Raw genomic sequence first — 23,460 nt, 5'->3', positions numbered from 1 at the left:
GCTGGCAGCTAGCCTTGAAGCACCCTTGTGCCCCATCACAGTCTACATATACTCTGTGGTGCAAGAAACAATGCTGCCACAGAACAGTACTTGTGTTTAGCCAGACTACCTTGTGGTGGTATTTATTAATCTATTGCAACCTAAAAAGATTGTACATGTAGACAATGACAGTTTACTGTGGAGCTAATTAGTCAGGTCCACAGCAAACGTTTTCTGTAGACATGCCCACTGACTAGTCAATGCAGTTACTATGGGCAGGGCTGGTGGCATTGTCTATTGTAAAGACTGCCTGATACTTCATTATAAAACCCTGTTTTCAGTTGCTTCTGTCTTTGGCAAACTTTAACCACTGGGGCTGAAATTTTCCGTGCTACTGGGTTGCCTCAGACTGAACTAATCTGCAAAGATTCAGCCAAAATGCTGCAGCCATTTCCAAGAATGATAATAGAGAAAAACATGTTGCTGTGCACTGTTAAAAATTCCAGTGACCTCTTCTTCCATAAGCTCTAATACTCCTACACCTTGGAGCAGGCGCTTGAAATTTGCCAAAGGGTAACATTTATGTCAGAGATATATCTGTTGCTGTTCCTTGGAAAGCCTGCCTGAATTTGACTAACTTCTAGACCTCTAAAACATGCCAGTTAGCCCATACCATCAAAACTTTTTACAGTTTAGCAGCTAAAGGCCATCCTGACTGAATGTGCCTTGTCAACTCACAACCCTTACTGTGTTAGGGACAGACATTACACCTAAACTGGTTTAAGTGATCAGAAACTGCCTTAAACCTATAACAGAACAGATGTTCAGTGCATATAAACCAGTTTGAAAATGGCTGTGGCAGACAGGACAAAGGCAGAATCAACAGGTAGCTGGTAATGCCCCTCTGTTGTTTTCTTAATGGGCTGATAAACACTGAGTTAGGGGTGATAAGCACTGTGTTATCAATTCCCTGCTGGGCTGTTGCGGGGGGGGGGGGGGGGGGGGGGAGGAACCCCTCCCTAATCAGAGTGTCCTGCCTGGACCTGGCCACACCACCCCCTCAGCTCAGCCAGGACTGTAGAAAGGAAGGGAGGGCTGCTCTAGCACCCCTTGGCTTCTAGCCTGAGCCTCTGCAGGCATGTGCCTTCATTTTTTCAGTCTAGAAGGGATGTCTATGTGATTCCAAACTGGTTTACTCTAGCCAGATTAAACTAACCTGCAAAGATTGAATCAGTTCAGGCTCAGGCTTTTTGAATGTCTGTCCCTGCTGACTAGACTGCACATGCCCAACCCCCACAGAGCTCCATCTCCTCATAGCTTCTACATGTGACCTGAATGGACCTGAATCCCTTTCACAGAGATAGGCATTTGAACTGAAGGCAGGGAGATTTGCCCTTCTATTGTGGGTGCCCAGACAGGGTAAAAGAAAACGCCCCATACCTCAAATGAGGAGGGGACAAGAGCTAAATTGGTGGTATAGGAAAAAGTAAATTGGAACAAGGAGTCCTTGACTGCAAGTGAGGATTAAGAAAGAAACCAACTGAGAACTGGAGGGCCAGAGCCGCCACACTATGACTGGTTAGGCAAGGAGTTTGGGACTAGTTGAGTAAGGAAAACCCTGAGGGATTGGAAAAAGAATTGGAAGGGGAAGCAGATAATTGGGGCTGTCTAGACAGGGAACCTGGAAACTGAAAACAAAAGAGACTGGGGACAAGCCTGGGGAGACCAATAAGATAAGGAGCTGAGGTGCAGAAGGAAAACTGGGACTGGGAGCCAGTGAGGGATCCTTGCACAGGCAACCTTTCTAAGTTCAGAAATGCCAGTATTATTACTTGACCTAAAAAACTTACTGTTCGTTTAAAAGAAGCATGGGGGTTTTGATGACATCTTTTATCAGACCAACTTCTTCAGGTGACCTAAGGAAGGACCCTTCATGCCTGAAAGCTTGTCTAACATCTTTCCCAACTATATCGTTGACCCAATTAAAAAAAACCCCTTGCTACTCATGTATTTCCTGGACCATCATGGCTACAGCACTCCAACTCTACTGCTGTTCTTTTAATACAGTTTTGTATGCAAGTTATAAATAAATCTGCACAACACATATTCCCAGATGCTTTCATGAAGTACGCATGGTAGGGAATAGTGTTTTGAGTGTTTTCTAATATAACCCAGAGCATATAGGGATAAGATGTACTTTTTACTAATGAAATGCATTCACAAGTGCTTGGATTCTCTGTCTTCTCATTTGTAATTGCTTTTAGCAGTTACCAGGTCAGTAGGATGGAACTTCTTGCTGGCACTTCTAAGGAAATGATTTAGTGCATGCTGCTATGGTGGTTTTGACTTGCAGAGAAAGTGTATTAAAAAAACAGCATGCAAGCACACTAAAACTCCACAGATTCACTAAGTAGTGTTATTTTTTTTTCAATGCACATTGGCTTAGTAAAGAAACATGAGATACAGAACTAATTTTCAAATCAAATCCTCAGCATAAAATTTATACCATGAATGTTATGTAAATTGCTACCACAGATGGTGCCTTTTTATTAGAAAATACATGAGAGAATTCTTGTAGCATTTATATATGATTGAAAGATACTAGACACTGGCAAAAGTTTTGCCCTTTTCCAGACTGGTAAATATTCTGCTTCCCCTTTTCCCCCCATAAGATTAAAATAATAATTCAGCCTGTGAGTTTGTTGCTCACCAAACCTGCCTTTGAAATGTATTTAAGACATTTAAAGATTCTGATAGCATGTGCCTAGTAGATTTCAAAAAACGTTAAGGTTCATAATTCCTACAGGCTGCTTAGCTTTGGAAGAATCTGCTAGACACATCTATGTATTTTTAGGTGCCTAAATACTGCAAAAAAGTCAGGTGCCTGTGCCTCAGGTACTTTCTGTATTGTTTATTGTTATTAAAGAAGCCAGTGTTTGACCTTGGTTGAATATTTTAACATTAGAAAGTGTTGGTTTCAGTGCTTGTTCCCTACTTGGTGACTCTTTTATTATTAGTTACTGGGTGCAGCTATACAAGATGCTTACTGCGGAGCTGCCTAATTAGATCCACTGTGAAGTCTCCATGTCTACATGTGTGACCCTATTAGGCTGCAATAAGTTAATTAACTCTGCTGTACATTAGTACTTGTAAATACAAGTTCTGTCCTACAGTGGAGTTCTTAGTGCATAGTGTAGGTGCTGACAGGCCTGGCTGGGACACGAGGGTGCTTCCGTGCAGGGGCTGCCTGCCAGCTAGTCCCATGATGGAGCACCTTCGTACCCTAGCCAGCCCTTCAGCAGCACATTGAACCGAGCCAGAGAAGCCCCAGGCTGGTGGCTAACCACTGGGACCCTCTGCCAGCCAGGGTTGCTTCAACATGGCTCAACATGCTGTGGTCCCAGGCACATGCATAAGCTTGGTGCCCAGGAGTAATAAACTCCAGCATGGTATGCGCCAGAGTTTATTTCATTGCATTTGATTGCATGTGTAGACAAACCCACTGATTAGCATTATATTGCTGTGCAAAGTTATAGCTTCTTCCATCTAAAGAACACAGAGGACTTTGTGAGGCCTACCCGTTTTATAACATAGATGAGAAAACTGAGGCAAAACAACTTCTAAGGTCATAAAGTAGGTTAGCTGCAGCACTGTGAAGAGAAACCAGTGTAAGGTGTGAGCAGTTTCGCAACAAAGTGGGCCTTACTTTAAACTGGCCTTGTTTCAGCAGTAGTTTGCTTGAATTTTGTATGTGAAAACAGGCATTTCTAAGGCTGTGCTTTGGGAGGTATTTAAAGCTAGACCCTGGCTTGATGAGCTTGGGCCAAAATAGAAAGGTGCAAGATCATACAGTACTTTTCCTACCTTCTTGCCTGCATAAATCCATTCCATGGGATATAGAGGTAAAGCCCTACCCAACAGAAGCCATTTTCCTTAGAAGTGCCAACAAGCATTGCCATCCTACTGCCTTGGTAACTGCTAAAACCAATTACAAATGAGAATCCATAAATAGAAAGTACATCTTATGTGCAGCTTCTGTGATGCAGTGCTTGGCCTCCCACCGATGCAAATATGCACTGGGTCGTATTAGAAAGCAGTCAAACCACTAATCTCTACTATGCCTGACAGGAAGTACTGGGGCTAGATCCACATGAAAAGACTTGGGCACTGCACCTCATTTTTGGTTGCCAAATGTGTTTCAAGGATGAACAATCATCCTTCAAAGAAGACGAGGAATAAAAGCAACAAAAGCCAACATGCTGATCAGGGAGCCACCCAGGCTAGCCAGTAGGAGACAACAAAAATGGGGTGTTCCTTAAATCCCATCCATCAAGCGCTTTGATGTCCTACTCTCAGTTTTAGGAAGATGCTGATTAGGACTTACAACCCTGAAGCCTCTTTTGGAGTCAGGGTATCTACAACAGCCCTTTCTTACAAGGAGAGATGATGACAGAAATATCAGCAGTAGCTTCTCTTTCCCAAGACATAAGTAGTTAAAACACTCACCCAGGGCGTAGATGACCAGGGTGCAATTTCTTCCTCTGCAGAGACATCTACACAAGACGCTTCCTGCAGAGTTGCCTAATTTGCTCCGCAATAAAGCATCTATATCTGCAAGTACAGAGCTTTTACACTGGAGTATACTAATTAACTTTGCCAGAGGTTAGTACTGCCCAATACAAGTACAAACCTACAGTGGAGTAATTTACTACTCTGCAATGCACATGTAGGTGGTGACAGGGCTGGCAGAGGTATGAGGATGCTGCAGTATGGGGGCTGCCTGCTAGCTAGCCCTGCCCTGTAGCACCCTCATGTCCCAGCTAGCCCCTCCACAACACATTGAGCTGCGCTGAAGCAGCCCCTGGCTGGCAGGCTGACCCTTGTGCTGCCCAAGCCCAACTTGCTGCAGTCTCAGGTGCATGTGTAAACACTGCATCTGGAAACAATAAGTTTCAGCGCAAACTGTGCCAGTTTATTGCATTGCACTAATTCCACGTGTAGATGTGTCCTGCCCAGCAGAATTTAAACCTGCATCTCCCCCTCTTAGGCATATGCTGTAACAATAAGGTTATTGGGCAGTCTAGAGGATTTTTCAGGCCTTCCTGTTGAAAACATTCTACTTTACATGGAATATTTAAATAAGGAGTCAGAGAGAGGAAGCAAGAATAAGTATGTGTCTGGGCTGGTTGGAGGGCAGAGCAGCAGAGAGGAGAACTGCACTTCTCAAATCTTTTTCTAACATCAAAACAGGTTTTTCAGGTAGCTACCATACACGGTGTCTGGCAGAACACTGTGGACCTTGATAGAACAGAGGGAGATAAGAAAGAGAGCAACTGAAAAGATAATTCTCTGGTTACTAAAGCCGATCTGTACATTATACCATCCCCAAGCTCCTCCAGGCTTCAATGTGTCTTTTGTAGAGTTCAGAAGATGTGAAGAAGATACCTTGGAGCTTACCAAACCATGAATTCTGCATAATACAGCTTCTGTCATGCACAGTGCTTGGCCTCCCACTGATGCAAATATCCTAATCCTTTGAAAGTATTGCCAGCATTGCTGACATCTGGGCTAGAGGCAGACATCTCACCTGGCTAAGCTGAAAGGGTTTGTAACAGCACCGACATCCCAGACATGCAGGCACATGCCTGCATTGGCTCAGGCTAGAAGGTGAGCGGTGCTAGAGCAGCCCTCCCTTCCCTTCCACAACACTGAGGTAAGGGTGGGTGTGGGGCATAACCACACCCTAGCATGGTGCTCTGATGAGTCCAGCAGGGAATTGATAACAGTGTTTATTGCCCCCTGACTCAGTGTTTATCACGCCATTAAGAAAACAACAGGGGGATATTACCAGCTACCCATTGATTCAGCAGGGACTGTAGCCAGCATGTTGTCTGCTAGCTAATTACACAGGCGCCTCTTCAGCAAGGCAGAGGGGAGAGGGGAATTCCCGCTTAGCAGGGAGTGCTATGGGGGTGAGGGGGAACATCCCACAGTCTGTGCTAGAGCTACAGCCAGGGAACAGAGGGCAGGGGCCAGCCCTGCTGGGGAGCAGAGAGCCCCGTCCAGCCAAGTGAGCACGCTGGGATGCTGGGGGTATCCGGTTTATCTTAAACCAGGAAGGGGGCTGGGAGAGACATTGCATAAACTGGTTTGACAGTTAAGTCAGATACTGCATTCAACCAGGTTTACCTCAAACTGTTTTCAGCCATTTTCAAACTGGTTCATGTGCACTAAACATATGTTCTGTTACAGATTTAAACCAGTTTACGATAATTTAAAACAGGTTATGTATAATGTTTGTCCCTAGCCCTGCAGGCCAAACCGTATCAGACAGGAGCCATGCTCATGGATTGAAATGGAAGGCTCTGTGCTCACACATATGCTGTTGATCAAAACTGAAGACAAGACTTTGAGATCACTCAGGACTTCTAAAATCTAATACCACACACCCTTCATATTTTTGCTTTGGTTGCTTTTCCAGTGAGATCACATTGTTAATGATATTAAGTTCTACAACTGAGTTGCCAGAAGGGAAAAAATAAACCCCTCACTCTGCAAAATGTAGGTTTTAAACCATTTCTCTAACTTCTGAAGAACCATGCCAGTGATTAGGCAGTGACAGAAGAGTACATTTTCCAGTCAGGTATATCTCTAAACTTGCTGGAAGAGCCTCCCAATGTTGTTTCACACCCCAGCTGGTAGAAATCTTCACCTAGGCAGGTAGAGAAAGCCATCTGGTTATGGAGGCTCCTAGATAGGCTTCACTTCTCAGTTATAATCATTGTCATTTTCTAATGAATAAGGGAGATAAGAGAGTTATTATAATAAGTCATAATGATCCCTACTGTTTGTTTCTTCAAATGTTAATAATAGTTTTAAAATAGCATTCAAAGCAGGGGCTTGGGGCTTAACCTTGGCTACTCCAAGTCTCTGGCTCTGAGGATTTCAATGAATCCATGACCATTTATACAAGGCAAGATCTAGCAGTCTTACGTCCATGTCCACATGGTTAACTTGAGCACTTCACTATGGTGGCCTGAAGACCACTGTGCACCTCTAGACAAGCTGTCTCTAAACTGAAACCAAGATGACTGTCTGCACATGGCACTGTAGGTGGGCTAATTAGAACTATCCATCAGCAGTGACAGCCTAGCCCAGTGATTCTCAATCAAGGTACCACAGAATATTAGTGCTGTTAGGTGTGCATACACATACACATGATTCACAAGAAAAAAAACACATGCTATAAATAGAAATCCATAGTGTCAGAAACATTCTGCCCAGATGTGTTCTTTCTGAGCTCTTTGCAACAGAAAAATTACTCTATTATTTTTCCATAGTCAAAATGTGAATAAACGCTAAGAGCTGGTATTTTCTGGGGGGTCCTCTGGATCTAATGAGGGGTGCCTTGAGTCTAAAAAGCTTGAGAACTACTGGCCTACCTGAAGCATTGCAGACAAGGCTATGCTACTTCTGGTTTGGGAAGTGACTTGCCCAAAGCTGTGGTGAAGTAGTAGAAGCCTACTACTGAACACAGTAAATTTATTCTGGGCCTTAGAGCCTAATTCTAGAGTTCATCAGTGCCAATGGGAATCTCTCCATTGACTTCAGAAGTCTATGTTTTAATTAGCATAGTCAGAAATTACTTATCTTTCAACAAATTGAGAGAGTTAAGTTTATAGATATAGAGGACATGCCTGCTCAGGTTCACTGGGTGGGGAGGGCAGGGCTGAAGGCCAAACGCATAAAAAGAGAGATTCAGTTACATTTTACAACTACACTTCCCCAGCCCAGCAACTGCATGACCATACAATGTGTGCACCCACAGCCTTGTACCGACTGGCCCATATCGTTTCCTTGTCTGTCTAATGCTACCTACAATCAGTTTTTTGTATAACAGTGCAGCTTCTGACAACAGTGAAGTTCTCTAATCTTGTTTTGACTTATTTAGCAATGAGCATTATACACTATATTCATTAGTGCAACTCACATGACTTCAAAAGTATGCCAGATTACACAGGTAATGAATTTGGCCCTCTAATCTCTTATAGGACCAGGAAAATGGAATACATTTGCTGGAGTATATTATATTACTGCTGTTCCTGAAGAAAGCAAAAAACAAGCCTTGGTTGATTTTTTTCCTATTAGCATTTCTTTGAAATCTAAAGAGGAGTCTGGGAAAAACTGTGAAGTCAACAAGACATATTCATATATGTATATTGAGGTGATTCTATCTCCAGTTGCCCACTTGAAATACCACTGAAGTCAAACCAGGGTAGAATTTAGCTGGCATCTCATACCTTGCATCTGGGAAAATGAAGTATATTATATATAATTGATTCTACCTACATATTACTTGTTAGGGGAAGAGAGATGGAAAAGCAAAATTTTTCCATTAATATATGCACAAGGTACCTTTCCTTCTTCCTAGCACTATTGTGGCATCTCTACAAACTGGATCTAAACAAAAGCCAAAGGTCTCATACAATATGAGCTGCAAGAGCTCATCGATCACAGATCCAGAACAGTTCTACCACTGAACAGCTACCTTGACACCCAGAAAGAGTAAGAATTAATGTTGATGAGAAGAGCCTTATTTGTTACATACATGACTCAAGCAGCAGGTACTTTCTCACATAACTGAAGAGGGGTTGATTTACAGGTAGATGATAGGCCTGACTCAAGTTACTTAGCTGAGTGCGAGGGAGACCTTTGTGCAGCAAGCCAAATGGGGCCAGGAGGTGAGACGAATGACTGAAACTGTAGCAAAAGTAACAGGTTTCTTTCCAGGCTCCTGTGACTTGGTAAGAATATGACACTAATGTCAACACACTAGTCAAGTGTCCTTTCTAATAAAATATTTAAGCTGCTGCCTTGATCCTCTTAATCAGGCAATCATTTGTATTAAAATGCAATTTATGTTAGGGCAAGTCCTGATCCAGTGAGCGTGGAGAGGTTGGGCTACAATGCTGGCCACAGCTGGCTCCTCTGCTTTTACTTAGAGCATATTGTAGTGTCCTCCTGCTGTTTCATTTGTGTATGAGCGTTTGCAGTTGCAATCCTGGAGAATCCTTAGGGAAAATGATTGCCTGCAAACATAGGGGTCTGGACTCAATGGCCCAGGAAAGCCATTCTAGTCCTACAATCCTATGTGCCCAGTTCTGGAAATCTTGTTGACAAGGTCAGGACTCCAGGGGAGCAGGTGGGGGAAGAGAGAGTGAGGTTTGGCAAGAGGGAGCACATTACTACTCTTTAGAAGGGATGCTAAAAAAGCATCTTGGGTGAGCTGGGAGACAGCTGACAAAGCCTCTGAACAGCAGATCACACCTTCTTGGAGACATAGGACACAAGTGCATCCACTCCCCGAAGTTGTGGTGCATTGCTGACAAATAACACCCATTATCTCCATTGACAGATTTAGGCAATAGAGGGTAAGATCTGGTCAGTTACCTATTCCTATTACCTTCCCAGCTGCATTTATCCCAAGCAGGATATGCAGAAGAATTCCAACTTCATCTCCCTAGCCTGAACAAGCAAAGAGTCCCTTATAACAATCCCAATGGGAAAAGCTGTGGAGAAACTGCCAAAAAGGATCTTATTTTCCCCAGAGACGCAGATTTATAGGTATTGCTGAAGTGGGCACTGGTGCAGGATAGCGTGATAATAGTCTGACCTCCGTGTTTTCTCTCCCTGGGCAGTTTCAAGTTTCTAGGTTACTTAAAATAGGCCAATCATTCATTTATCCATGCATTCATTCTGTTTTGAGGTGGATGTTTTCATTCCTGTCCTTTCTCATGTGAAGTGTTCTTTCTCTTTCTTCCCATCAGTCAGGAGAGCACCCAACTCATCACTCACCTTCCACCTAAGAGAGGTCTTTCCAGGCATGATGCAAAAAAATAGCCAATTGAGGATGTAGCAAACAGTGCATTTCCCAAGCTAATGGGTATTAGGCCTTTAACAACTTTCCTCCCAACCCTAGCTCATTTTCCCCCAAAAAGCCAAAACTTAACTGTAACATGTTCACCCATGAGTCCCTTAGTCTAGGGACAAACATTATACATAAACCAGTTGAAGGTTGGAGGCATGAGGAGGGAAATAACAAGATGCCAACTATCAGATAACCCCTTAAGCTAGGGACAGAAGACTGGTTTAAGTGGTCAGAAACTGATTTAAGTGATCAGAAACTGGTTTAAACCTGTAACAGAACAGATGTTCAGTACATATAAACCAGCTTGAAAATGGCTGAAACTGGTTTGAGATAAATCTGGTTGAATGTAGTATCAGACTTAACTGATTTGGGTCAAACTGGTTTAAGCAATGTCTGTCCCAGACCCTTTGCTGGTTTAAGCTAAACCAGACTCCCCCAGCATCCCGGCATGCTCTCTGGGCTAGACAGGGCTCTCTGCTCCACAGTAGGACTGGCCCCTCCCCTCTGCTCCCTGGCCAGAGCTCTGGTAGAGACTTGCAGGCCCTGTAGGGTCTGCTAGCTTCCTTATGCCCCTTCCCTGTCCCTCACCACTTGTTGCTTAAGTAGAGATCCCTTCCTCCTTTCTCCCACAGCACGGACTGTAGCCAGCATGTGGTATGCTAGCTAATGCTGTGTAAACCAGATAGGACAGTGTCCACTTAGGGCTTTTTGGAGGTAATCAACAGCTCAGATGGTAATGTCCCTGCATTCCTTCCTTTGGAAAAAAACTATTTAAGTAGAGCTTGTAATGAGTGAGGCTTTGTTTTCTGGTGGGGTGTTAAATGCTGATAACAGAGCTGATAAATACTCTATTGTCAAAGGTGGGGGCACCCCTCCTTAATCACAGCATCCTGCTGGGGCCTGGCCATGGCCCCTCAGCTCAGCCCTGGGGAAGGGAGGGCTGCTCTAGCACTCCTCAGATTGAGTAAAGCCAGATATAGATCTGGGCCATCCTGCAAAGTCTTCTTAAACATGGATTTGATGGTCTGAAATGTGCGTTCAGCCTGACCATTGGATTGTGGGTATCCTGGGCTAGAATGGGTGATGGTTATGCCCCAGTCAGCCACAAAATGTTTCATCACGTGACTTGCAAACGGCACATGATCACAGACAATTTCTTTAGATATGTCATGGTGAGCAAACACAGACTTCATTTTGGGCTACTACCATGCCAGCTGTTTTGTCTGGCAGGTGCAAAACTTCAGGATACTTTCAGTAATAGTCAACTATGATTAAATAAGACTGTCTCCATAGGTCAAAAATGTCTGCCACCAGTTTTAGCCAAGGTAGGTCTGGGATCTCATGTGAAATCATGGATTCTTTCGGAATACGGGGTTGAAGCTCTTGACAAGTGGTGCAATTTGCAATTCATTGATTGATGTGGTCGTTCATCTTAGGCCAATGCATGATTTGTTGAGATCGCACTTTTGACCTTTGTATGCCTTGATGGGGTGAGTGAAGCAAAGTCAACATGTTGGTCCTCGCACCATGTGGAATTATTATTTTTGGCCTGATCATGAGCAAATCATCCTGAATCTGGATTTGGGCTCTGAGAGGCCAGTAGGGCTTCAGTTCAGATCTAACTTGTTTCTGCCTGCTCAGCCACCCATTAAGATGCTGAGTTCTAAGGGCTTGTAGTTCATTGTCAGACTTTGTGTGCTCCTGTAACTACTGGAGCTACTGGTCACCGAGTGGCTCCATTTCAGTCAGACCATGAATCACCTTTTCTGAGTGGAAAAGGTCAGGGTCAGGGGGAGGAGTAAGCGCTGTGGCTCTAGAAAGCATGTCAGCCATTAATATGTCTTTGCCTTTGGTATAGAGAATCTGGATGTCATGTTTTTGGAGCTGCAACAGCATTCTCTGTAGCTGTGCTGGAGCCTTCCCTATGGGCTTTGTAAAGATCACTTCCAGGGGTTTGTGGTCCAACTGGACCCTTACCTGGGTGCCATATACATATTGGTGAAACTTTGTCACGATGAAGACAATTGCCAGAAATTCTTTACCAATCTGTGCATAATTTCTCTCAGATTGTGTTAGAGCCCTTGAAGCATATGCAATTGGTTGATTTTGCTGAAACAGACATGCTCCTAAGCCATCTTTGGATGCATCGGCTTGGATTTCCAGCTGTTCTGCAGGATTGAAGTACCTGAGCACAGGTGCCGTTGTGATGGTTTGCTTGAGTTTATCCAGGGTTTCCTGATGCTCGGGTCCCCTTCGCCAGATAACGTCATTCCTGAGAAGTGTTCTCTGCGGGGCCGTCAGGCTGGATTTACATGGAATGTATTGCGCCAAGTACTGAATGGTTCTGAGGAGTTTCTGAAGGCCTTCTGTGTCTGTTGGAGGGGGTATCCTGTTGATGGCTTCCACTTTGTCATTGTCTGGTTTGACACCATCTTTTGAGACGATATGGCCCATGTACATAATGCTGTCAACTAAAAACTGTATTTTGTCTTTATTAAACTTTATTCTTTTCAAACGTGCTCTCTCCAGGACTTGTTTCAGGATAGTATCATGCTCCTCTTTGGTAGCTGCCACAATAAGCATGTTATCTGCAATTATGTGGATTCCCGGAATGTCACCAAAGCGCTCAAAATTCTTCTGTTGGAATACTTTGTTAGCTGACTTAATACCAAAGGGAAGGCCATTGAAGTGGTACCATCCCCATGGGGTGTTAAAGGTACACAGCACTGCCAATTCCTTGTCCAATTTGATTTGCCAGTAGCCATCCTTTTCATCAAGAATGGTGAACAGCGGGGTCAAGAATGGGGCAAGCATGGAATATGCCAGTGGTGCGGCTGAGGAAAAGCTGACACTGGCAATTAATTGTGTTGATTTTCATGGGCAAACACCTGACTTTTGCGGGCAAACTCACGGGGGGGGAGGTAAAAGAAAACCTCTTGGAACCAGTCGTTGTCCCCAGGGCAACATCCCCAACCCTCCCACAGGCTGTTTACCTGACATGCTCTTCTGCACTTCCTCTACAGTTGGGATTGAAAAGTGCTGCCTCAACACTGCATTGTTGAGGTATCATGGGTCTACACAAAGTCATAGTGAACCATCCTTCTTTTGTGTGATCACAAAGCTATTGACCAGGGTGTGGGCTTAGGCACCTTCGTAATGACTCTCATAGCTTCCAGCATTTTGAGGGTGGTCTTCAATTTGCCTAGGATTGCATAGGGAATTTTTCTACACCCATGCATAACTGGTGATACCGCTGGGTTGACATAGATGTGGTGGGTACTGGGAAGTCTGAATGAGTACCCCATCCTTGGAACCCAATGGTATAAAGTAAACATATGGTGTCAGAAGTGACCTGTCTCTCAGTGGAGTCACCAGCAGCCCAAGTAAAGGGGTTACAGTTTTCATTTGTAACCCGGGAGGTACTCCAAAAGGTACCCCCTCTCCAATTGAAGGGATCAAAGCAGGTGCACAAGTGCTGTGGGAGGTGTAGGGACTCTCCTCCTCCTATAGAGCAGAGCCAGAGCACCACTGGGGACTTAACCATATACCTTTTAATGAGGGAACAATACTGGGAACATAACAGGCATAATCAGGGGGTATAGTGGACACTACAATGCCCCAAGGGGGCAGGATTCAACAAAGGTTAGACACTTACAATCATTGACAAAAGACAGTGTTAACAAAATATAAAACACAAACAGCAGAGCAAATAATACTAGTTGGGGAAATATAAAAAGGCACAAAATACAAAATGTCAAAGGACAAAGAAACATAGGGCCTAGGTACCTGGAAGGGGGGAAAACACAATGGCCCCTTTCCATTGCAAGAGGAATTTTTCCTTGTTAGCTCACTCACCCCAAGTCACGAAAGCTAGGACTTGAACACAGATCTCCCACATAGCAGGCAGAAATGCTGCCACACAGCCACCAGTGCTGGTACTACTCTAAGCTGCTAGGGGTCTTGACCTTTCTGGAGCCTTGGCCTCACGTCAAGCTTCCTGGTCTCTGATTGGAGGAGCTGGAAGCAGAGCTGGGAACCTCTCAGGTCCCCGCTCAGATCCTTGCTGGAGTGGGGAAGCCTCTCTTGCTGGTCATAGCCTCTCATAGGGGATCCTGGGGCCCAGCAGGAAGCCTCTCCTGCTGGCCACATGCCGTGCTGCTGATGATCCAACTGCTGCCTGCAGATCCTGCTCCTTCAGGCTCTTCTGGGGCAACTGCTTCCGCCCCTCTGGCTCAGCTCTTGCCAGCTCTTTGAAGCTCCTTCCTCATGGTCCCTCGCTGGTCTCTTCCCTGAGTCAGCGGTGCTGCCCCTTTTATCCCCCTCCAGGTGACCCAAGGGGCCAATCAGGGGACATGAGGGGTGAGTCTCTGGGGCCTGATTGGTGAGGAAAGGGAATCCCAAGTCCTCCAATCATTTTTTGCCCTTTCAAACCCCCTGGGTTAGGTCACTGCCAGCTAGCCCGTCACACATTAAAACAAATGGAGCATTTCAAACCTCCACCAGAATTATCCTTCACTGGAAATCTTGGGGAGAATTGGAGAAGATGGGAACAGAAGCTTTGATTATACCTTGCAGTCACAAAGGCTGAGGTGGAAGCAAAGGATTATAAAATTACTGTCATGCTTCACTACACTGGGGATAAAGCCCTAGAAAGTTACAACAACATGAAAGGTGTGTTTGCAGACCCTGATAACAAAACCACACTCACAGGGCATCAGGGGGAGATCCCACCACTGGCCCCTTAAAGATACATTACATATACCACAAGCAGACCCTCTGCTTTCTGCTCCCTGCCTTGTGCTCCCTGCTTAATCTGATGCTCTGCTTTCTGTTCCTTGCCCTGTGCTTTCCGCCCTATTTGCTGCTGTTCTGTCTGTCCCCTCCCTGATCTGCAATGTGCTACACACAGAGAGTGCCCATGCAAATTGTGGCAAATATGCTGTAGATTAGCCACTCCTGAGCTAGATTAATTGAACTACCAGCTGCACAGATGTATAACACAGACCTTCTTCTATAATATATCTCAGCCTATTGTTGATAAAGAGAAAAATCTCTTTCAGCCTTCACATTCCCTGAATAAAACATAAAGCAATATTCACTGTTATGGGATTTTGAATGCTTTCATTTTTAAGCCCAAATATCAGTTAAATATCAGGAACTGGGTAATCCTAGCCATTGCTTACGAATGCTGTGGTGCTGGAATGGATGGAGCATCCCACAGGAGCACAGGGCGGGGCCCCTGTGTGCTTGGCGGTGAACCCAGAAATGGACTGGAAGTACTTCTGTCCACTTCTGGGTCCGCTGGGGAGCATGCTTGGGGGCCCCTCTGTGCCCCCCGGCTTGGCAATTAACCACAGTGGAACCCCAGGTGCCCCTGTGGACCCAGGAAACACCAGTCACCAAGACCCTCCCCCTCCGCACTCCTGTGGGACGCTCCATCGGCCACAGCATCTCAGCATTCACGAATCACCTGGTACCTCAATGTGCGTAGAAAAAACATTTAAGGCTATGTCTATGTCCAAATCTCCAAATCTTTCTGAATCTCTCTGAATCAATTCAGAGGGTTCCAATTCAATTCGGAGAGAATAAAGTGTCTCCTGATTCGATTCGGATTTGGAGATTTGGCCACCAAATTGGGCTGAATCTCTGCCAAATCAAATCAGGGACTGAAGCGTCACACAGCCCTAATACGTGTGCAAAATTAACTGAATTATTGATTACCAAAACTATTTACTTGAAAAATAGGTTAAATGGATATACATGTTACATTTAAATGAAGATACAAAACTGTCACTAAGTTGACATATAAGCATTATAATTCTTTGATGAGGATGATGATGATGGAGTCCTTCATTGCTTTCAATATATACAATTTAGCTTTAACTTCTTGACTCTACCATCTCCCCCTCCCAGCCAATGGCAGTGAGCCTATGAATTGTTTGCCTTTGGTTTAGTTTAAATGAATCAGACATACCTGTCTGCTTGGTGCAAACAATGAAGTTACCAAACCTGCTGATGTGGTTCATTTCAAGAGTGATACTCAAAACACAATAAACTGGAACTTATCATTGGAAATTCTAGCAACTGCCTACTGCACTGAAGTAGAAAATTTGTGAAAGACTAGATGAATAATTCACAGTATTAAATGGAAATAGTCATGAACCTGGCCACAATATCCTTGCCATTTTTCATTATCATCTCTTAAAATAAATGACTGCATACTGAATTTGTGCCCCAGAATGTGGCTGTAATATTTTGCAGGTACCTAATGTGCACATTTAGCCTCAAAACAGGAAGTGTGACTTTGTCTATCAGATGAGTGACTAAAAAACCCAGTCTTGGATAGATACAATTGCACCAAGGCTCTTTGCAGCTGCACAGAGAAGTGCAAAGGTGGATTTAAATCACCTGCACTCCCTTGATAACTACTTCCAGGAAACTAGTCAGCCCCTTAGAAAGGTACAGCAGCCTTAGGGCTGTTTTAATTTAAAGCAGACTGAACAACCCCTGCAGAACTACTGCAACAGCTGTATGTAACTAAATTGTTATATACCCCAGCTACCTAAACCGGGACCAAAAAAGTGCAGCATAAAGATCATTTTAAACTGGCTGGGGGTTCCTTTCTGCTAGGGACATCATTTTGTGTCATGACAGCATTGCAAAACAATCTCATCAGAACTGAAAATATGACTGCTGATTTGGGGACTGATGATATCATCATGATCATCATTATCTTTGCCACTAACCATACATATTCATTTGAGAGAGAGAACATTTCATGATTATTTTACCTTCCTCTTAGCTCAAAATCATTTATATTGGCCTGAGCTCTGAAGGCTATTGATGTAAACCTTTTAGACCCTCCCAGGATTGGTCTCAAGATCTCAAAAGAACTAGCTGAAGGACGAGCTGTAAATAAAGAGTAAAGATAAATGGTTAGGTATAAAGTTGGGGGAGTGTGTCTATTGCTCTAAGTATTGTTGTTACCAATGGGGCCAGTCTTAATAGCTTTACGTACTAACCAAGCTATATGTTTTTCAACAATTTTGTTGTTTGTTAAATATCCCTGGCCTTTTCTCCTATTTTGAAACCACAAAGATTGTTTTTAGCTTTTTTCAAAATCCTAGAACCACCAATGGAATCCATTATTCAGCAGCAGCTACTAGTTTCAGCTTTTGGCTGAGTAGCCAAGAGCTCCTGAGAGATCTTTTATGAAAGTTAAACTATAACTTTTCCCTGAGCAGGAAGGGGAGGGTGAGCTGAAGATCAGATTCTAAACCTGGTCTATGTGGCAATAACTCTGGCAAAATCTTTTTTTTTCTTTATTTTGCCTTCCACAAAACAAGGCACATGTCTTATGGGAGCAAGTGTTATGCAAGAAAATATGGTATTATTGCTTACTGGTAAAGAGAGAAGAATGAGAAGCCTGGCAATATTAGAATGAGATTTCTTCCAGGGCAGCAAAACAAAGCAAAGGTGAGGTAGGGCTATGTCCACCTGCATTACTGTTGCTGAACAGAAAGAGAATTTTTTTTCCAGTGCAACTCAGGAAAGATTAAAAACAGAGGGTTAGATTGAATATCAGAAAATAGTTTTCTCAAGACAAGATGTATTAGATTCTGCAGTTCTTCCTGCAGAGAAGATAAATCATTTGGAACATTTAAAATGACACAAGGAAATATGCTATAGGGAACCAGCTGGCTTTCCATGATGGAGCTGAGAGGAAATTCAGTTTCCATGTGGAAAGTGTCTTGAAAGTCTGTGCTACAGGACTCCTGTAGCTTTGCCTATAAGGACCAGGAAGAATGTGCCCCTACCAGCACTTAGAAAACTCTCAAGTACCTTGCTTGAGGGTCTTGCTCATGCACTTATTTTCGTACCATTTGCCAGATTTAGGGTGGAAAAGGATTTTTTCCCCAAGCCAGGGCTGGAGGGGGGGGGGGGGGGGAGGAAGGGGGGAGGGTGTTGCCTCCCACCTTTTCTTTCTTTGTAGTACAGAGACAAATCCTCTTCCTGGGATCATCTTAGCACATATTAACCTAACAACACCACCCACCCCATTGCAATAGCAAGACTTTGGCAGTATCCTTGTCCTTCCTACTCTTCACCTGTAGCACCTTGTATGGATTTTTTCCATAGAGCACTTGGCTGTTGTGATGTGTGAGAGGGTTTGAAGATGTTGAGCTACTGGATCCCTTGAACAAGTGGTTACCTGCAAATGAAAAACTGGTTGTGATGGCCCAGGAGTCCCTTCTAGGCCTGTGCTCCTGTTACCTGGGATGTGAACAAGAGCAAGGCTTCTCAATAGGGTGACAAATATTAATCATGGAACTTGCCAGGCATTGAAAATTGCATTATAATTTAAAGAGAAAAGCAGCCTCACTTAGCAATGCCTCATACAACCTTAATCTTCACCTAAGTACAGACAGTCAAAAAGCCCAAGGCTGAATCAGTTCAATCTTTGCAGGTTGGCCTAAACTGCACAGATTAAACTGATAAGCAAGGAACAGACATTCACTTGTGATTCTGGAAATACAGCCATGTGCCTTCATTTGCCCTGGCCAGAAGCTGGGGGCATGTTAAAGCATGCCCCCTGCTCAGCTGAAGCAGACAGCTTGGGCCAAGGCTAGGCTGCCCATCCTGCAAGAGGGGAGGGGTTTGCAGGGGAGGTGCAAAGCATTTTGGGATGCTGGGGGACTGTTAGCGTGAACCTGGAGAGGACCTGGGATAGAAGTTCAATACACCAAATTAACCTAAATCAGTTAAGCCTGATACTACATCCATCCAGGTTTATCTTAAACTGGTTTTGGCCATTTTGAAAGCAGTTTATGTGCAGTCAACTTCTGTTGTGTTATAGATTTGAACCAGTTGCCAATCCCTTATAATGGTTTATGTGTAACTTCTGTCCCTTAATACTTTTTTAAAATGTCTTTTATGGGATGAAAATGTTTGATTCTGAATAACGGATCCTCAACTTAAGGCTGAAGAACATTGTATGTCATAGGAAACCTTTTCTATCCCTAGTGTATGCTTCCAAATACAGTAACTTGGATTTCAGTACATTCATCATTTATGAAGCCCTCCTTTGTTTGACCTTCCTTTGAGGCAAGTCTTTTCAAGAATCAGAGGCCAAACCCTCCACCAAACATGACCACCAAAAATGTTCATTACTATTCAAACAGAAGAAACATTGATCTCTAAAAATGTTTGCAATCAGTGATATGTAGAAGCTGTACTCAATTATTTGGAAAGGAAAAGACCTGAAATATTCTATTCTTTCATATCACAACATATTATGCACTACTACTGGAAGGTCATTAGGTGACATCAAAATAATAAAAATATTAACACAACCCCTTCATTTTACAGGAAATTTCAGAATTTTTAAATGGAAATTTTGGGGAATTATCTTCCCCAGGAAGTTTCAAAGGTTTGTTTTCATCCTCATATGGAATGGTGAAAAAAATTCAAAACATCAGGTTTCCAGAAACCTGAAATTCTCTGCGTCAGCCAGTTCTAAGGGCAATGAAAAGATGCTTTTTCAACTCTAAGATAAAAAAACCTAACATCCTCATCCTACCTACAAGTCAAAAAGCTCACTGTGCATGTCTCTGCTTGAATTAATACCAGGTAATTAGCACATCCCTACAGTAAGACCTGTAGAGGCACCAGCTGGAGTGATAAATTACAGCTCAGAACTTGATTTCCCAAACAAGCCACTGCATGTATATAGTACAGGATAGAACTGGAATACATCCAGACAAGGAACCAGTGCTAGTGATAGCAACCGTGGGGACATAATGAGTATAATTTTCAGTAACTGTTTGCAAAAATCCCCCCCAAACCCTCCAACATATTTTGATGTTGCAGTCAAAGTAGAATGAGTCCTCCTGATTTCACCAGAGACTGTTCTTAGATTAACCGCAGCTTAAAACAACTAGGTCTTGCTGTAATATTTTGATGATTACAAACAAATGTTGCTTTATTTATTCATCCAGGGAGATTTATCAAGGGAAGAATGCCACATTTTGATTTATTTCTTAATAGAGAGGTGCAGACAAATGTGCTCAGATTAATCAGCTGTGTGCTGTAACTGCATCTCTCCTCATTACTTGTTATTACTAACTCATCTCATTTTGTAAAGAATTATCACTGTGTTTATGAAACCGTTCTGGACTTTCTCAAGTGTTTGATTTGGTGGCTTGTATTTCGGTTGCCTTCTGTTCATTGCCCAATCATTTACCTTCTCCATTCCCTGCTGGGAACAAAATGTCAGCCACCAGCCCTCACAAGGAGTGGGAGTGAAAGATAAATGAACTCTGCAGCTGCCTCCACAGTTCATGTTTTCTAAGGAGCATTAGTAGCACTGGGCTAGAGATGCAGCTGGCTTGTTAGCCAGCGTCTATAGTAACTCCCTTACTTAAGGCTCAGCTTGTCCTTTCCCTCATGTGAGCAATCTCCTCTCAGCAAGCGATTGGGAAGAATTCCATCTCTCTCCATTGAAAAACCAGCATGTAGAACTGGATCATTGTTTGGATCTTAACAATTCACTATGCACTGTAGCACAAAAGCATTGGCTTTCAGTAGTCCAGCCTGTGCCATTTCATTAGCTGCAGTCAGATAAACAGAAATCCTTTAGACTTGTCATACCCTTTTCGTTACACAGAAAGTGGCATGTTAATAAGCACTTTGCATCACTGGGAAAAAGAAGAGACAGGCTAGCTATTTAAACCAGGAACTGCAGTAAGACAGCTGTAAATGTCAAAGATACTGTAACTAACGAAGTTGGTTTTATCTCTTCTTTTGCACATTGATTTACCTTGCATCTGGCGTATTTTATGGGAGACACAATGAAACAGCAGATGTGACTGTCTCTGCAAGCTGCTCTCACTGTACCCACTTGAATAAAGCAAAAGGCTCCTGCCATGTGGAGCACCTGGAACTTGTCAGCTTTTTAAGTCTTAGAAAGGTAAACAGATGGACAGGTTGGGTGAGCGTGGAGTGGTTTGTTTATGAAGGCTTTGGAAATCCTGAGGCCTCCACCATTATTGCTTAATGAGACCAGCAGGAAATAACAACTTCCATGGTACAAAAATAAAATGGCAAATGCTTATATAGAGTCAAGGAATCAGAACTCTAAGGAACAGCTAAGAAAATCACAACCAAATGACCAGAAATAAGGGAATTGGAAATAATATAAAACTAATCAGATCACAGAAAGGTAAAACATTGCTCTTAACACTTTCAGCAGAATGAATCTAAGAATCTGCCAACAATTACAATTCATTCCTCTTCTTTGAATGACTAATGTTGCCTCAACATACTTGTTATTAATTGTATTTCTGCTTCACCCAGCTGCAGCATTCTACATGCTGTATAAATAGATAACAACGATCCTTCCTCCAAAGAACTCAAAACCAAGCATTAAATAATCCCCAAGAGAGGAATACAAGATGATAGACAGCCTTTGCCATCAACAAGTGATGGAATCAAAAAATGAAGGCATTCATAAGAAAAATGAATCTGGCATTAGTGTCAGGGTATAAGCAAGGTGGAAGGCTTGTAAAGCATAAAAGATCAAAGGGAGAGTAGGCAGGAAGGGCTTAAAAATGAAGTTCCTGATAAAGTGTTGTAAGAGGTAGAGACATTGTATAGGAACGAAGGCTTTTCAGGTATGAAAACAGATGTCAGATCATCCATAGTCTGACCCTCCAAGTGTGTATGCATTATGATATGGCCTTCATGACAGCTGGAGTTGAATCATTTCCCCTCACAATATCAGTTTCTTTCTCTATGAAATCAAACAAAAGTACGAATTACAAGCTTCTCCTGTAGGCTTCTGTCCTTGACACCCTAAACCAACTGACCTGTCCACACCATCTGTTGAACTGCTCTATATTGTTTCCAGGGCTAGGGACAGACATTACACGTAAACTGGTTTAAGTGATCAGAAACTGGTTTAAACCTGTAACAGAACAGATGTTCAGTGCACATAAAACAGTATGAAAATGGCATAAACCAGTTTGAGATAAACCTGGTTGAATCAGACTTAACTGATTTGGGTCAAACCAGTTTATGCAGTGTCTGTCCCAGACCCCTTCCTAGTTTAACTTAAACCAGAGTCCCATAACATCCCAGATGCTTTGCAACCCTGGGGATGGGGGCTCTACTTTCTGCTCCATAGCAGGGCTGGCCCTGCCCCTCTGCTCCCTGGCTGGAGCTCTGGCAGAGACTGCAGGTACAGCAGGGTCTCCCAGGCTTCCTCCTGCTCTAGTGACTAACTTCCCAGTCTTACGTGGATGGTAAACCTTATTAGGTCATGGTCACTGTTGCCCAGCATACCACCAATCCTCAGGTCACCTATGATGTCCTCCCCTTTGGCCAGCACTAAGTCCAGAGTGGCCTTGCCCCTGGTAGGCCTTTCCACAACCTGTCAGAAACAGATCATCTATTGCTGCCAGGAAGTTGGCTGACCTGCTGGAGGTGGCTGAATGGTCTTCCCAACAGATGTCTGGGTAGTTGAAGTCATCCATGATGATCATGTCTCTAGTGCTAGCTGCCTCTGTTAGTTCTCCTGAGAATGCTCGACTGCTCACCTCGTCTTGGGTGGGAGGCCTGTAGTAGACTCCCACCATTAGGTATCCCTCTCCCAGTCCCCCTTATAGCCTGACGCAGAGGGTCTCAAGGGACCCTTCCTTGCTGCCAAAGGTGACCTGCAGAGATGGGTATTGCTCTTTCATAGAGGGCCACACCTCCTCCTTTCTTCCCAATCCAATCCTTCCTATGAAGCTTGTAACCCTCAATATTAATTGCCCAGTCATGTGTGTCGTCCCACCAGGTCACTGTTAACCCAATCAAGTTGAATTCCTCATCAGCCAGAAGGAGTGCCAGTTCCTCCTGTTTATTTCCCATGCTTCTGGCTTCACATGCTTCAGCATATATAAGCATATATCAAAGATTCTGAAGAGCAAATCCTTTTTGCTATATTTACACAATTCCAACTGAAAGTGATTAATAGAAAACATGCCCAGGTTTCTTTCAATAGGAGCAGGAAAAAAATGAATTATTAGTTTTTAAAGGCAGAACAGATCATTTTGGCTGTTTAGTCTGACATCCTACAGAAGGCAGGCTGTAGAATTTCACTAAGTGGTTCCACAATGATTGTAACCATCTTTAGGAATGAAACCTCCACTGTGCTAACAGTAGACTATGCCTGAAAGGCTAAAATAGGGCCTTCAAGGAGCCATCAACACTGAATGGTCTGAGTCTGGTACAACAATGGGGTAATCCAAAGAAAACTATAAACTTTAATGGCTCCAGGAGCCCTAAAGATGGTAGAGCATGGAAAATCCTCACAGGAAGAAGAGACAGATGAAGCCAAAGGGCTCTCAGGAAGAAGGGCATTCAGATGTTTATTGTTTTTCGTAGAGCTGTAAATCTCCTGTGCTAAGAATAAAGTGTACATGTTTAAGGCCGGCTGTGGCCAAACCTAAATTCCTTGCCTTAATAGTCCTGTGTTCTCAAGAGACTGAAGTTTAAACCATGGCAACTAC

Source organism: Alligator mississippiensis, chromosome 1, assembly GCF_030867095.1.
Source record: "Alligator mississippiensis isolate rAllMis1 chromosome 1, rAllMis1, whole genome shotgun sequence".
Taxonomy (NCBI): Eukaryota; Metazoa; Chordata; order Crocodylia; family Alligatoridae; genus Alligator; species Alligator mississippiensis.
The sequence above is the reverse complement of the archived record's forward strand: the minus strand, read 5'-3'. Positions refer to the sequence as shown.